At 38.0% G+C, this 17698-nt stretch overlaps 2 pseudogenes; one reads left to right on the forward strand and one right to left on the reverse strand.

Moving 5' to 3' along the window:
- Positions 1-6237: 6237 nt before the first annotated feature.
- Positions 6238-13689, reverse strand: LOC118836018 (annotated as a pseudogene).
- Positions 13690-16320: 2631 nt separating this feature from the next.
- LOC118836032 lies at positions 16321-16825 on the forward strand (annotated as a pseudogene).
- The last annotated feature ends 873 nt before the right edge of the window (positions 16826-17698 follow it).

Below are 17698 nucleotides of genomic sequence, written 5' to 3' on the forward strand. Positions count from 1 at the left end.
TTTTATTAATTGACAAATACAATAATTTAAAATAGATGTAATTGTAGACTGCCATATATATATACATATATATAACTAATATATATGATAGATATACAGATAGGCAGATGTACACATAGGTATCTAGATAGACAGATAGATAGAAAATGGGTATTATACAAATTAGGAGACAACATTCAATTCAATTTGGCAATTCAACACTGGTATTTTAAAGTCTATATATATATTTTTAATGAAATTGTAGGAATCTTATTCAAAAGTAAGCCTTATTTTATTGGTCCTGTATACCTTATTTTCTTTGACCTGGAAATATATAACTTATTTTTCATTGTGATGTATGCTATAAATTATATATCTTCTATCTATCTACCTACCTATCTAGCTAGCTAGCTAACCATCTTTCTCTCTGTTTCTTTGTATTTATCTCTCTGTCTATCCTTCTGTATGTCTGTCTATCCATCTGTTTCTATATATCTGTTTCTATTAATCTTTCCACCTGATAGTCTGTCTCTGTTTATATATCTATCCATCTCTGTCCATATGTCCCTATATCTATCTGTATCTATGTATCTCTCTACCTATGGTACAATGAAAGGACAATGTGTCTGGAGTCAGAAGATTTATATTTAATTTCCTTGTCTTCAACTTCCTAGCAACGTTTTGTTTGTTTGTTTTTGTTTTTGGCCAGAACATTTAGCATCTCTGGGCTTCAATTGGATCATGTGTAAAACTAAGTTTTAATCCATGATTTTGTGATTAGATAGATAGACACACAGACACAAGCAATGAGAAAAAGAAAGAGTAGAGAGCTAGGAAGAGAGGAAGATTCTACCTATTTTGGAGTAGGGAACATTCAGGAAGCTCATTCCACAAATGTCACAGTTTTAAGTTTAATTTCTACATCACTTTCTTCATTTTAGACATATTCTACCTCACTTTCTTCATTCACAATCACCAAAACAATAAGGGAAACCCTGATTTGTAGTATTTGCCAATTTTTGAGCTATAACTGCTCACAACAAAAGTTTAACAATAGGATTCCAGCATACCTATAGATACTGATGAAATGAGAGTATGTTACAACTCTAGCTTCATAGGAAAGGATAAAGATTCTAATGCAGGCTTTCAGTATGATAATGAAAGATGAATTATATATCATTCTTCATATAGGGTACTTGATGTAACCAAGATATATATTGTATTCAAGGTAGCCTGGGATAGTCTATTGAGACCAGAAGTTAAGAAGACCTGGGTTCAAGTTCTACTTTTTTCACACATTGGTTTTATGTATCCGGTGGCAAGTTATTTAGCCTCTCAATGCTACAGGCTACTTTATAAGATTTGATGACATAAAAAATTTTAAAAAAATATGGCATAGCAGACAGTTTGCAAAATGATTTTACAACTTTATATATATAAATATAAATATATATGAAACTTTATTTGATGTGTAAATAAGCATTTTGAAGAAAAAAACATGTTTCTATACTATCATGAAAGCATAAAGAATATAGTTGACTTAAAATATTGATTCAGATGATATAGCACAGTAACAAAGCCATTAAAACACGTGTAATATGGAACTGGGTCTTCCTTATTTTATTGCCATATATCACATCCTAATTAAGGTCTATTTGACAAAAAGATCTATTTTTTATGGATAATGCACAATGTAATTCCTGCATAGTTTGACTTTTTTTTTAATTTAGAAGGCAGTGGATCACCCTAATAGCTGATAAAACTCCTCCTAGTAATTGATTCTAGCAGGCTACTGTACTTATTTAGAGAGACCTAAGAAAACAAAGAAAACCTTTTTCAGATTCATTAAAAAGTCCCAGTCCCTATCAACAGGACAGCAGAACACCCAATGCTTTTGATCAGTGTAATTACAAGTGACAGTCAAACCTTCCAAAGTACAAATAAGCACTGAGGAGCCAAGGCTTTAGCCACTGTTTAGTCAAACCCTTTCAAATTTGTTTTCCTCTTCCAAGCTTCTCCCCTAAAAAACACCAGCAATAATATACATTTTTTTCAAAATTAACCTTTTTTCTTCTAAAATGTGTACTATGCCACACATTCATTAAACTTTACCAAATTTTTCTACTACTTCTCTGATTCCTGGGACACAATTCAGTCAAGTAAATGCACAGAAGTGAAAACTGACATCGAATCCACAGAGCAGTTAAGAGTGTTGGGGGCTGGGACTGGGGGTGGAGGCAATATACAGTGTCCCAAAATTCTCAGTGCAGTTTTAAGCTTTAGGAGATTAAAACTGCACTAAGACTTCTGGAATACCTTGTATTTACTTCTTACAACTTACTGCTAAAATTTTTCCTAGGCATGTGCTAAAAGTTCAAGTCCTTTGTCAATGGTTCAAGGAGTACAGAAATGTGAAGTACAATCTCCCTCCATTATTGCAAGTACTCTCCTCTCTAGTGATCTGACTGACCTTTCCTACAAAAATAACAAAACTTAAGCACACAAATGAGCATCAACAGAGGGGAGGGGGATTGTGAAAGGTTTCTTGTAGATGGTAGGATTTTGGCTGGGACTTGAATGAAGCCAAGGAAGCCAAGAGACATCGGTTAGGAGGGACAGAAGTAAATGGCATGGTAGAGAGCAAAAGAAAATGCCTGAAGATGGGAGATAGAGTGCCTTTTTTGAGGAAGAACAAGGAGGCCAATGTCAATGGATCACAGGGTAGGGCTGGTGGATGAGATTTAAAATGTAAGAAGACTAGGAAATGTGTTTCTGTGTGTCTCTGTGTGTGTGTGTGTCTGTGCGTAACGGGTCGGGTTAATAAGGTTAGCTGGAGAAGCCCTAGTTATAGGGTTAGCAAGTTATCATGTGTTATGGGAATTTTCACTCACTTACCAATTGATATACCTAAGGCACAAGCTAATCATGTAACCTCCTTGTTCAAAAAAAAGCTTTCAGGAACTCCCTTTGTTTCAAAGATAAAATATAGAAAGAAGTTCTGTACCATTAAAAGCCTTTCATTGCACTTGACATTTCAGAGAAACTGGTCTATTTGTTCTTCCATTTGGAAGAAGTCCAAGCTGTCAAGAAATGCATAAAAATGCCCCAAATCACTAATAACTAAAGAAATGCAAATTAAAACTTCACTGAGTTTTCCACTTGATATCCATCAGATTGACAAAGATAAGAAAAAAGGAAAATGACAAACGTTATAGGGTCTTTAGGAAAACAGGGACACTCATGCATTGTTGTTTAGTAGAATTACGAATTAATCAATACATTTGAGAAAGAAATTTGGTACCATTCCCTCAAAAAAACTAAATTTTGCAGACTTTTTGACCCACCTATACCACTATTAAGCCTATGCACCAAGGAGATCAAGGGAAGAGGAAAAGAACCCTGTAAAAGTTTTTATTTAGTAGCAAACAAAACTGAGGAAGCATTCATCTATTGGGGATTGGCTAAACAAAATATGCTGTATGAATATAATGCAATATTATTGTGCAGTAATAAATGACAAAATGGACATTTTCAGAGAAACTTAAGATATTTCTGAATTGGTGCAGAGAAGTGAGAACAATTTATATAAAAAATTATGAAGAAAAAACCTTACAAAGACAACTCTGATCAATTCAATTATCAGCTAGGATTCCTGAGGACTAATGATGAAGCATGCTACCTACCTCTTGCCAAAGGAGTGCTTGACTCAAGATATAAAAGGCATATAAAAGAATATGACATTTTCTATACCATCGATGTGGGAATTTGTTTCCCTTGACTGCAAATTTGTTATCAAAATAACCCCAAAATAGGTTATGCCTTTTCTTTTTTTACTTCTCCACTCCTGTGGTGAGTGGGGAAAGGGAAGGGAAGGAGCTATAGGGGAAAAAAGGAAAGAAAATAGAATAATTGCTCTCTCTCTCTCTCTCTCTCTCTCTCTCTCTCTCTCTCTCTCTCTCTCTCTCTCTCTCTCTCTCTCTTTCCTTTAGCCTCCTCCATATGTTATTGTCTCCAATCCTCTCATTATCCTGGCAACCATCTTATAACTGTGCTCCAGGTTACTTATATCCTTCCAAAAATGTGTTTCCCATACCTGAACCAGTACTCCAAATATGATTTGAACAGGGCAGAATACAGTCGAACTCTTATATCACTCATTCTGTACACCATGTCTCAAGGCATCCTGAGGTAATGCTAACATCATTATTCCTTTTAGTTGCCATGTCACACTGCTAACTCCTATTTTACTTGCCACCCATTAAAACTGCTAGCAAGCTCCTCTCCTTGCCACCCCTCCCCCTCCACTGAACCTCTTCAGTTCTAGACTTAGAAAGATGACTTTTTAAACTGTGTGGAACTTTACGTTAATTTTAATTTTGTCTTATTAGATTTAGAATATTCTACATTATCAAAACCTTTTTTGGATCTATCTTGCAAATAGTTATTTATCTTTCTCAGATTTGTTATTTGAAAATAGAGCAGGTAGGTCTCTTAACCTCTTCACTCAAGTAGAGGGAGGTCTATACTGGTTGCATATAAATAAAAATGACCAGGGACCCAGGCTACACAGTTATTGACAATTATGTTAACTTTTGCCCTTTTATGCAGGCTTAGATTCTCTCATAGCAGACCCAATCAATTAAAATTATTTATTAAGTGATAAAGACCCTAGAGATTCAGGGACAAAGGGGTTTTTCTATCTGGGAAGACTATACACACATATGTATGTATATATGTGTGTATATATACGTACATACACGTATATACATATATACACACATACATGTATGTATATGTGTGTACATGTGTATGTATACACATGCGTGTGTGTATATATGTGTATGTGTCTATACACGCATACAAACATACACATAACAGACCCAGGAAAATGGGGAGAGGAGAGTCCTAACTGCTGGCAGGATTAGGAAAGGGTTTATGCAGAAAAATAAAACAGAGCTTAAACTGAATCTTGAAGGAAATTAGAGATCGTGAAAGGCAAAGCTCAGAAGAAAATGCATTCCAGGCATGGAACTCTGAAAAATTCAATGAAAAGATATGTAAATGGAAGATGTGTCTTGTATAAGGAATAAGATAATTATTTCAACTAGACCATAAAGTTTGTGGAAAGTTACAGTAAACCTAGGGAGTTTGGTTGTTGCAAAGTTCTGAAGTGTGTTTTTAATCACATTTTGAATTATTCACAAATATTTCCTACATAACCCAACATATAATAGAGAAATGGTACATCTTTCAAATCTCCATATAACGGAGAAACATATATACATACACGCACTCACAAAGTATGACTAGTAGACACTAGGCAAGTTGACAGATTTTCATGGTATACAAGTAAGTAATTATCTAAAAATAATCAGAATTAATTCAGTTTCAGTTATTTTCACAACCAAGTGTTATTCTGATCAGTAAAACTTGTTTCTAATCAGGCTTCAGGTGTGTACCTATATCAATTTGTGGTACTGCTACCAGTTTGGTTGTTCTTCAAAATGACTAATATAGAAAATCATGCTGCAAGTAGATGTAAGCACTTGAAAAAACAACTTGTTGCATGAATAAATGAGATGCAATTCCTTCTCAAGCGATGGACTTTCAAGTCATCAAGTTGTCAGGAGGACTATTTGCTTATTACGTGTCCAAGAAGACATGCCTATATCTAAAGAGTTCCTAAAAATCAAACTTAGTATGTAATTAGTGCTGCTTTTGTGTAGGGGGAAAGAGTTATCCATTTGAGATATAATGTCTTAAAAATGACCACCGAAAACAGGTTCACTAAATTCATTTTAAAAATCATAAAACATTTCTTACAAAAAAGCATTACATTGTGCATACTGCTCTGAATGGATGCCAGGGACACATGGACTATTGATACTCTTTCTCCCCTGTCCCACTACCCTGCAAAAAAATAAAAATCACAGTGACCATGAAGCAAAGTGTTCACAATAGTCATAGGAGGGCAAAATTATTTTTTTATGATGGTCGTTGTTGTTGTTATTTACCACCAATAATGAATAAAAATAAAATTCACTCTGCTGCTCTTTCAAAATTTCAGTGTTCGTTTTGCATGCCCACCCCTCACACCTAGTATGTAAAGAATTAAAGCATATCTAATGAAGAGCAAAGATTTCACTGCATCTCAAATGCAGTACACCTATGAAGCAAAGGCATGTTGGCTTTTTAAAAAGAAGCAAATCAAAACACAAACAAAAAAAGAAGCAGGACTCCTTCAGTTCTTCACTAGTCTTAGAAAAACTTTCCAGAATACTGCTTCACACTATAAAAAGAAGAAATACTGCATTAGAATCCTTCAACATCTGCATACTGCTTCACACTGTTTTGCAGTAAATACCATGTATTCTGTATCTAGTCCTGTGTTCCTGTAATGGTAATAATTTGATGCTCAGATCCTTCTAAAGCCTAATCAATTATGATTGATGCTCCAGAATCATGACATATTTGATTCACTGACCACCTTTGCCAATAATAGATCCATCCAAATCTTTGGGAATAGTTACTTGTATTGTAATAATGGGTCCACCAAGATCACTGTATGAGTCATGGCTCCCTGCATAGGAATAATCAAATCCAGAACCACCTATAAACTCATGGTACTTAACCTGTGGTTCATAAGCCACCTATCATTTGGAAGAACTCCATGTATCTATTGCAGACTCCCAAGTCTCATTAGTGGTAAAACCAACCATGCCATCGTAATGGTCACTGGGTCTTCCTCTTCTGTCATAAGCCATAAGATCTCCTCCTCTAGATGATGGTGGTCAAGGAGGAGGAAGATTTTGAGCTCTGCTACCACCTTTGTTATCACACCCAGGAGGAGGTGGTGGGGGTCCTCTGTGAGGGCTCATGTCATTATAATCTCTTCTAGATAGAGACAAAGGATGCCCACAACAACCGGGGGGCATTCCATCAAAGTCTCCTCTTCCCTGCATGGAAAGTCTTCAGGGCATCCTCATGAATCATTAAACATCATTGTGAAACCACTATAGTTATAGGTTTCATCATTGAAATTGGGATCAGAGGGTTATGCACATCCTTTGATGGAAGACTCAGATATAATATCCAGTATGATCTTCATGAACTCCAGAACCCTATCAGGCTTTCCACCAATAAGAACAACTCTATCCATGGAATAACGACAGCATTCTCAGAAAAGCTTGTTTGCTCTCTGAGTGTTCCCTCAAAGTTCTTTGATTTTAGTACCTTTGACCCAAGTAATTCCTCCTGTCAGACTGGTGAATCAACAGTCTTAACTCTCAGTCAAAGTCAGTTCTTTTATAGTGTTGGTAATTTATGAGTTCCAGAACATCAGATTCCAGTGGTAGCTGGCTTGTTGCAGTGGGTGTTGGCAACTGCAGGCCTTCTTCCAAGGTAGGGATTTTTTTTTTTCCAGAATTCCTCCACTTGTTTCAGTACCTGCACTGATACTCAATTTGCGCTCAGGGACACTGCTGTCTGAGACTGAAACACTGGCATTTTAGTCTGTACGAAGTGTTTTAATGTTTTTGCCTCCTTTCCCAATCACTGCTCCAGCATTCTTGCTTTGAAGCAAAACGTGCAGTTCAACCACTTTATCAGTATTTCTAGGTGTTGTAAAGGCCTGCTCTTCCTCCATATCTTCAGCAGAGTGCTTACCAATGGTCCAGTGAGAACAAGAGGATGATTACCAGAAGATATAAGATAACTTGGTAGCTCTTCAGTGTCAGAAAATGAGTTGTTCCCTCCACACATATTCCTTCATCATATCTGTAGCCTACATATATACATCTCCATATGTTTGCCCTAATTAACATGTTTTAATTTTTTTCTCTCCAACTAATGGTGGATATATTTGTCTGAGAGTTCTATAGTGTCTTTTTTGGGGGGGGGAGGAGATTATTGCTACTTTTCTTGCTATGCTATTGAATCAAAAGCTTTTCATTTGAAGTAATTTTCTCCATTGACTGAACAGATAAGATAAACATTTCACTGGAGACTCATGACTCATGAACACTTGCTAGCTGTGTGATCCAAAGAAAATTACTTAAATTCTGTTTGCCTCAGTTTTCTCCATTGTAAATGTCAACAATAACAAATCTATATCCCAAGGTTGTTGTGAGGATCAAATTAGATAATATTTTTAAAGCACTTAGCACAAGGCCTAGTACATAACAGCAATCAATAAATGATTATTTCCTTCCTTCTTTCTTTCCTTCCTGATTAAAATATTAAAAGGATAGTGTTCAGGATAGATCTCTGGGAGATTCCACTAAAGATCTTAATCTAAATTGACATTGATAAATTAATGACTGCTCTGAATTCAGTTATCTATTCAGGATCAATCAAAATACGTTATTATCTGGTCTCCATTTTTTTCATCTATCCCACAAGGACCACTGGTGACCAACAAATATGTCTTGAATTAAATTGAATATTGATAAACTGTTGGAAGAGTAGCAGATTAGATATGCCTAAAATGATAAAGGAGCCAGGAATTTACCAGGAAAGGTTAATCCCACCACCTCCAGCCCCCAAATCTAAGATACACTGAGGGGAGGTGAAGAGAGAGTACTTAAAGCTAAGTGCATATGTGTATGATACAATGAGAAGAGCCCTGGTTCTGAAACCACAGACCTGGTTTTATATACTCCCTCTGACCTTTACTATCAGAGTGATTTTGGGCAGGGCACTTATCCTCCCTGGTCCTCAGTTTCTTCCTCTGGAAAATGAGAAGTTTGGACTACGTGTCCTTTGCAGTTCCTTTAAGTCCAGATCGTTGACCTGTCCTGTGATATTGTCATTCTACTAAGAATGTTCTCAGGTACCTCAGGCTGCATTCCTTAAATTACAAAAAGCATGGATTTATCTCTGTTCTTCAAAATGTTGCCACAATAAGGGTGACTACGTAGCTGTCCATCTGTAAGGGAAGAACACCATAACTTCTACTGGTAGCCTTGAAGAGACACTGATCTAAATCTCATTAAAGAGATTTCATATAGTCAGCACACAAAATCTAGGAAAAGCTTCTTTGTTGGCATTTATAGGATGTTCCATAACACTGCTGTTTCAGAGATGGAGGAAGAGAGAGGAAGATGGAGAGAAAAGAAATGGAGGTAAAGGATTGGAAAGGAGCAAGAGAGAGATAGAGAGATAGAGGGACAGAGACAGAGAGAGAATGAAATCTGACTACTTTGTGGTTTAACTTTATGATTTAGTATCTCCATACAATTCTATATAGCTGGGTGTGGTCCTAGTGAATAGGTCAATAGAGTGATGGGCCTGAACTCAGTAAGATATGAGTTTAAATCTCAGATTCTTACAGATATGACCCAAAGGAAATTAATCTCTCAGTCTCAGTTTCTTTATCTGAAATGGGGATAAAAATAACTCTTACCTCATAGGGTTGTTGTGAGGATCAAATGTGATAACGTGTAAAGGAATTTACAAATTCCAAAGCTTTATATAAATTCTTTTGTTGTTGTTCAGACATTTTTTCAGTCATGTCCCACTTTTCGTGACCCTGTTTGGGATTTTCCTGGCAAATATCCTGGAGTGGTTTGCAATTTCCTTCTCTAGCTCATTTTTACAGATGAGGTACTGAAGCAAACAGGGTTAAATGACTTCCCCAGGGTCACACAGGTAGTAAGTGTCTGAGGTCACACTTAAACTCAAGAAGATGTGTCTTCCCGACTTTAGGCCTAGCATGCTATCCACTGTGCGACCTAGCTGCCATATAAACACTAGCAATTATTATTGTTATTTTCTTATATGTCTGTCTGTGCTTATGTTCTTCTGGGGTGTGTGTGTGTGTGTGTGTGTGTGTGTGTATGTGTGTGAAAGTCTTATACGCTATGGACACAAAGAATGCTAAACAGTTTTAGTGTATGTCACAAAAACAGCTTTGCCTTTGACGACATTGTTTAAAGTCATTCTTTCTTAGGGGAAGGGATGGGGGAAGGGAAATTAGCATTTATATATTACCTACTATATATCAGACACTATTCTTAGCACTTTTTACAAATATTGTTTCATTTGATCCCCACAACAACCCTGCAATGTGGGTGTTGTTATAATCCCTATTTTCAGCTGAACACTGTGCTCTTGTCCTCAGGCCTGGTGAAGTACTGCACAGCTCCCCACATGAATGGTGTATTCTCCTGGTGACCTGGCCCATTCCCTTTGTTCTTTAGTTCTTTGGCCTAGAAACAGCAGTTCGGAGTCTTTTTTCACCTAGTACCAATAATTTCAAGCATTGTAGTTCTGTTTCTTCCAGGATGCAGCCCCAAAAACGTTTTTTTCCTCCTGAAAAACTGTGGTCAAGCTGCCTGTCAAGAGTCAAAGAAACTTCTACAGCCTGGAGCCAAAGTCTCTCTGACATTGGAAAGAGGGAGGGGAAATTTGGTGCAAGGTTGGGTTTTTACTGAAGTCTGTGTCACGTCCTTGGGTTTTCTAGTGCAGCCTTGGCCTCACTGTTGGAGGGCTGAGTGAGCTCAGGGTCCATGAGCAGTTCCTATCTTTTACTGGTTTTTGTTTTTTGGTTGTTTTTGTTACCGGTTTGCTTTTTAAGCTTCTTTTGAAATCTAGGCGATCAAGACTATGGAAACTACCGAAATTGCTTTATCTTTTTTATGAATTACATTTTGGAGAGGTTTCTCTGATCATGGGATCAGAGAAAATGACTTGTCGGCCATCTTGTTGCCCCCTCCTTTACTTTCTTAAATAAAGATGGTTTTCTACCCTGGATCTAAGGTCAGGGCAACTGGGTTCAAATCCTGACTGACATTTACTCTCTACATGACATTAAGCAAGTCTCGTAGCCTCCTGGTGACTCATTTTCCTCATTTGTAAAATGAGAAAATTGGACTATCTTTCCTCTAAGTTCTTTTGATCTCTAGATCTATGATCCACAATGTTGCTGTGACAAGAAAAAAAAGATAGAAAGCAAATGATCACTTAGCCCTGTAACTTTCTGAATATGGGTTGATAATCTGAAGCCACTTTTAAAGTATGTGCATTCTTTGTGTTAACATGATGAGAAATTTCCTGCTGCTGATTGGGATGCTGAACTTCTAGAGTGTAAAGCATGATTTTCTCTCCATTGCAATGAGCTTTTTAATCAAAGACATTGTTAAACAAAAATCCTAAAGTATATGGCATTTCCCCAGATTACTGTGTTTATAATTTTCAAATTTCACAGCTCCCCAAAGAATGATTTCAGCTGTATTTACATTTCCATTGTGGCTGCTTTTATCTGCTTAGCACTGACTTTCTGATGGCAAACATAATTCTTATTGTGAAGAGACCTACATCTCAGCTTTCTCTCAAACTGCAGTAAAACTCATGATGTGTTTTATTTTTGGAATTTCATGACAGTTCACAGAAGCTTGTTATTTTGATGGCCTTGAGTTTTTATGAGATAAAAAAGTAAAATTCATAGAAATAAGCATAAAATATGCACATTTTAACTCAGTAGTTACCACTTTTTGAAAGTTTCTCCAAGTCCAGATCTTCACATAATTCTTCTAGTAGATTAGATAGATCACTAAAGAAAAATTATGTTTGTCCTTTCAATGATATGGATAACTCATGTTCAAGTTAATTTTTTTCTCCTTTTATTCAGTAAGTTAAGATGTGGGCATTCATTTGTAAAAACTAAACATGGATGACATTTTTATGAGCAACATAAATCAAGAGTCTTAAGTTGTGTCTATACCAACAACTAAGTTAACTATTTGGTGGTACTGGTTGGGGAGAGGGGCAGTGTCAACTTCTCTTCATTATAAAAGAGTATGAAAACTAAAATTTGCTTTGTATTGTGAACTAACACAGAGATCAGATGATATACAACTAGTTTTTTATCCATCCATCAATCAATGAGTCAGCAAGTATTTATTAAGCACTTATGGTACTATGTACCAGGCACCGTGCTGGACGATAGAAATTTAAAAGAGAAACAATATCTGCCCTCAAGCAATTAGGAAAGAGAAAATATAATCCCAAATAAAAATAATGAGCTTCTATTAATTTCTTTAGACACCTTTAGAATTTTCACAAACTTATAGTAGTTATTAAAAAATTCAACACTTCAGCATGCCACTATCATGAGAAGCCAGGCTTCAGTAGAGTAGAAGAATTTGGAATGATAGAGAGCTATATAATGACAATGGGTACCTCTTGGATAGAGGACAATATTCTAGGAAGGAGAGAAGTTCTGAGAAGAGGGTGGTTTCTATACTACAGAAATTTGAGTTTGAATTTCACCTTTTACATTAACTAACATAAACTAGCTGCATGACTACAGGCAAGTTACTGAACCTCTCTGAAGATCAATTTAACAACCCCTGATGAGGGATTGGTTGGGCACAAGCCACCCTAGGATTTGAAATTCTTCCCAGTTTGGGAAGAGAGGAAACTAACTTGGGAAATTAGCCCTTAAATACAAGGGCAGGAGGGTGGATTTTTTTTTTTTTTTACTCAGGAGTTTGGAGACTTGAGAAAGAAGAAAGACAACATTAGACATGGCAGTCATCCCCTGGCAGCTGTGTGACTAGAGCCATAACTTATGTCTTCTGCATCTGCAGTTCCCTTCTATAACACCATTAAATGTAACCTCTATTTAGAAGGGCAAACTGGGTGGTACACATGATTGTGTGTGCTTTATCTCCAGTACTAGTCCAGCAGCTAGAGTGCTGAGAGAAATGAGCCAGCAAGAGGCGTATGAAAGAATGGAACCTACCCTGGTCCAGCCTTCTTCCATTTGTGCTTCCTTTATTCTATTAAAAATCTATATCTGTTGGATTTCCTATCATTTCTCATAAATAGGTGATTGAATATTACTGAGCATACCTTTGTTTGTTGCATGAGGACACAATGGGAGTCACATAGGAGAGAGGGACCTTTCTAAGAACAGGACTGAGAACTGAAATCTCAGGCCACTGTTAAATGGTTTTTGTTCTCTAACTAAGGATATAAGCATAAGACATTTCATAGCTTCCTTTCTAAGTACAGAAATACTATTAATTCAGGCCCTGTTTTACAAATTTACCTCATCAATATGAGTCAAGATTACACAAAAGTTTTCTTTTTCTTTTGTAAAATGGAGATGAAATATCTGATACCTGTCTCACTTTTTTTGTTTGTCTGTTTATATGATCTAGCACTTGTAACGTACTCTGCAAACCTTAAAGTTGAGCTAAATAAATAGCAACTTTTTTTAAAAGAATCAAACCAAATCCATCTCCTAACCCAGCCTCTTCCATTCACCTTAATATTTCTTTGTATGGTTACTTTTGGTACCCTCTACAGAAAGAAGCAAGGAAAAAAAAGTAGATGTTAGTTAAAATGAGTCAGAGCTATAGACCAGCCATCTGCCACAAGAGGAAAACTATAGCAGAGTCCTATGTGTGACATTCCTCTCACTGTTCTTCCCTCTATCTAAAATTGATGTAGTATGAGTATGAGTAGTTGTATACCCGAATCTCCAAACCTCTACCAAAAAAGTCAATTGGCTCATAAAATGTGGAAGTGACTGATTGCTATATGAGCCGCATAAGCATTTCAGTTGCATGAGTAGTCACTCTTTCCTGCACATCTCACCCACTTGTTTCCACCTTCTCTTTGCCTCCTACTCCTTCCATTTATCCAAGCATTCAGTGATTATATCTCTTGTTCCTTTACATTTGAGCTGTCAACATCCTTCATGGTCACCCATGTTTTAGATCTCACATTGAAGATTAGACTTAGTATTGTCCAACTTCACTCTATGAGAAAATTTCCACTTGTAAGCTATCTTATACTAGTCAGAATAAATATGCATAATCATGGGAGGGGAATAGGAAAAAAATCTAGAAAAGTCACTCTCAGTTGTCCTATTGAGGAATAATAATGCATTAGAGATTGACATAGTGATTTAAGATTTGCAAAGTACTTGACATATACTAATTTGATCCTTACAACATTCCTGGGACATAGGGGCTATAGTTATCCCTATTTTACAGATGAGGAAATTAAGGCAGACTTAAGTAAATTGCCCAGTTTTATATCACGGTTTGAGGCTGGATTTGAATTTGTTTTCCTGACTCCAGGTCCATTACACTTGGAAAGGAGGATTCAGACATGGGATTGTCAGTTGCAAGAAAAAGAGCAACAATGAGAAACAAAAAGAGCATAAAATAAGAAAAGGGGACATTTAATGAAAATAAAGACTGAGAGAATGAATATGCATCCATGTCACACTCAAAAAGTGATAACCTAGCCTTTGCTTGAAACAAGATTTCATGTACCCTCTGAATCTTCTCTCCTTCAGGGAAAACATACTCAGTTCCTTCAACCACTCCATATATGACCAACCCTTCACTGCCTTTGTTCTTCTGCCCTGGAAATTCCATATCTTATTTCTAGAATGTAGTACCCACAAGGGAAAACTGTATTCCAAATGAGATCTGACTATAGCAAAATACAACAGGACTATAACCTCCCTCAATATAGAAACTACATTTTTGTCTTTCCTAATGTAGGCTAAAATAATATTTATATATTGGGTTTTTTCCAATAATAATGTATGGATGTGAGAGTTGGACTATAAGGAGTGCTGAGCACTACAAAACTGATGCTTTTAAATGGTGGGCCTAGAGAAGACTTTTGAGAGTCCTTTGGATGGCAAGGAGATCAAATCAATCAATATTTAAAAAAATTAATTCAGACAAGTCTTTGGATGAGCAAATACCAAAGCTGAATCTAAATACTTTAGATACATAATGAGAAGACAGTAGGCATTGGAAAAGAACCAGATGAGGCCGGAGGAGGGAGGAGCCAAGATGGTGGAGTAAAAGCAGGGACTTGCTTGAGCTCTCCCCCAAACCCCTCAAAATACCTGTAAAACATGATTCCAAACAAATTCAAATGTAGCAGAACCCACAAAATGAAGGAGTGAAACAAACTGCCAGCCCAAGATAACCTGGAAGGTCGACAGAAAAGGTCTATTGCACCTGGCTGGGAGAGGGGCACAGACCAATGCTGGCCACACCAGCACAAACTGGGCCCCCCAGCAAACCTGGAGCAAGCCTGAAGGGACTGAATTACTGGCAGCTATGGTAGTTTCCAGATTTCTTAACCCAGAAATGCCAAAGACGACTTAGTAGGTGAGAGAGGAGCACAGTTTGGCCCTGGCTCCAAGGTGGTGGCAGTGGCAACAGGGGCAGCTAAGTTCTTGGCCCACTGATGATGCAGGGATTAAGTGGCTGATCAGAGGGGGATTGCAGGGGATCTTTTTTGCTGGCGCTGAGGTAGGATTCTCTTGCTTTGCCCTCCTTGGATTTGGGTTGCAGTCCTGGGTGGTGGTCCTGGGGTGAGGAGGAGAGTTGGCATGGCAGAACCTGTGGTGGTGGTGGAGAGGGAATCAGCCTCACAGTTCCAAGGCAGAAAAGAGTGCTTGTGGTTACTCACAGAGCACAGCACAGGCCAGGAAAACAGTAAACACCTTTCTTTTGACCATACCACCTTGGAAGAACTGGAAATTTACAGATCCTTAGAAGTATCTCTGAAAACAGCTGCACAAAACCCCTGAAGCTTGGGATGACAGTAAACCCTCCACACAGTCATACCTTAACAAAGAGTTAAAAAGTCACATAACTGGCTGGGGAAATGAGTAAACAGCATAACAGAATCTTACTTTGGTGATAAGTAAGATCATAATATACAACCAGAAGAAGACAACAAACTCAAAGAGCCTACATCAAAAGCCTCCAAGAAAAATATGAATTGATGGCAGTCCATGGAAGAGCTCAAAAAGGATTTTGAAAACCAAGTGAGAGAAATAGAGGAAAAATTGGGAATAAAAATTAAAGTGGTGCAAGAAAATCATGAAAAATGAGTTAAAACAGCTTGTTAAAGGATTCCCAAAAATCCTGAAGAAAATAATATCTTAAAAAATAGACTAACCCAAATGGCAAAAGAAGTCCAAAAAGCCAATGAGGAGAAGAATGCCTTAAAAAGCCAAATTGGCCAAATGGATAAGGAGGTCCAAAAGCTCACTGAAGAAAATAATTCCTTAAAAATTAAAATGGAGCAAATAGAAGCTAATGACTCTATGAGAAATCAAGAAATTATAAAACAGAGCCAAAAGAATGAAAAAAAATCGAAGCCAATGTGAAATATCTCATCGGAAAAACAACTGTCCTGGGCTCCCAACCCCCGTCCCTCCCCTTTGGGGATAGGATAAGGGAGCTCGCTTCCATTGACAGCTCTCCAGTGTTTCTGAAACCAGAGTAGGATAGAGGGGAGAGCCACACACAACTTTCTGCTGCACACCAGGACATGAGCAGAGAAGGAGTCATGAAGCCTGCTCCATGGAGGATCCTCCTCTCACTGCTGCTGTGGCTCCTGCTGGAGTGTACAGAGGCCAAAAACATTGCTGGTATTTTGAAGGAATGTATCCAACATATTATGTATGATCCTATGAAAACTGCTATGAGTCAAGATGCTGTGTGGGCTCTGTCCATACAAAGGCTCTGATATTTTTGGTTTCTTCTGACGATGGGTGTTCTCTTCTGCTGTGGAGCTGGCTTCTTCATTTGCAAGAGGATGTACCCTCCACCTCTAGTTGAAGAACCAATATTTAACATATCCTACACCAGGCAGCCCACTAACCCAACAACAGGAGCCCAGCAACCAGGCATGCGTATTACACTGACCCTGGAGAAGCTGTGATGAACCCAATGGCAACAGTTTTACATTTCCAGCTCAACTCACCCCAGGGCACCCCAGTTTCCTCCCCCCGCCCTCCTACTGCAATATGCTCCCTCCCCTTTATGAACAGGTGGTGAAGTCCTCCAAGTAGTGGTGATGGAAGGTCAGGTGATCTGATGCAGTAGGAAGAAGGCACTGTGGGGTAGTCATTGGACCTAAGGGAGGAGGCCTCGGCATTTCTGAGATACTAATCCTTCTACCCTCCCTGGTCCCATCAATGTTAGTCACAAGGAATGGTCTTATGGGCTACCTGTGGATCCATTTTCCTTTGATGTCTTCAAAGCTAGTACAATGCCCCTTCTGAGGGTTTTATGGAGACCTCTCTTTTAAAGTCACATTGTAGTGTGTTCATGTTTTCTGTTTATTTATTGTTTCTGTTTGTTTCCCAGGCTGTTGAGGCACTGGGGCTGAGTGGGGTAGCTGTCCGGGGGTCTGTCAGAGCCACAAAACACTTCAGCCCAAGTCTTTGGGGCAGCATCTCTCAGTGGTCTTCTGCAGACCAGGGAGGAGAAAACACAGATCGATAGGGAAAGCTAGTCTAAGCAGAACAGCTTGGGAGGTCCTGGGAGGAAACAGATCTTTCTCTCCTAGTTTTAAGGGCAGAGAGGGAACAGTTAAAAAAAGATAGGGCCTAGCATTCCATGACAACCTTTGTTCTACTGGACAGAAAGGTCCCTGACCTCAGGAATACTCAGGTCCACTTAGCTCAACCTCTGACCCATCTACTTGTGGAGAGACAAGATGTGTTGAGATCACCTGTTAGCAGTGGCTCTCCTGTTAGTGATTTGGTGCCCATGGTGTTCATGCTTCCTTCTTCTGAGAGTGAGAAGAGGGAAGAAGGGGATATGCAACTTAAGAAGCCTCTACATCACTTCACCAGCTACATTAACACCCCAAACACTTCATTCTAGACGTGGAAGGAGACTAAAGAACTAGTAGGTCATACCTCATGTAGGATAAAGAT

Source organism: Trichosurus vulpecula, chromosome 1 (genome assembly GCF_011100635.1).
Source record: "Trichosurus vulpecula isolate mTriVul1 chromosome 1, mTriVul1.pri, whole genome shotgun sequence".
NCBI classification, from domain to species: domain Eukaryota; kingdom Metazoa; phylum Chordata; class Mammalia; order Diprotodontia; family Phalangeridae; genus Trichosurus; species Trichosurus vulpecula.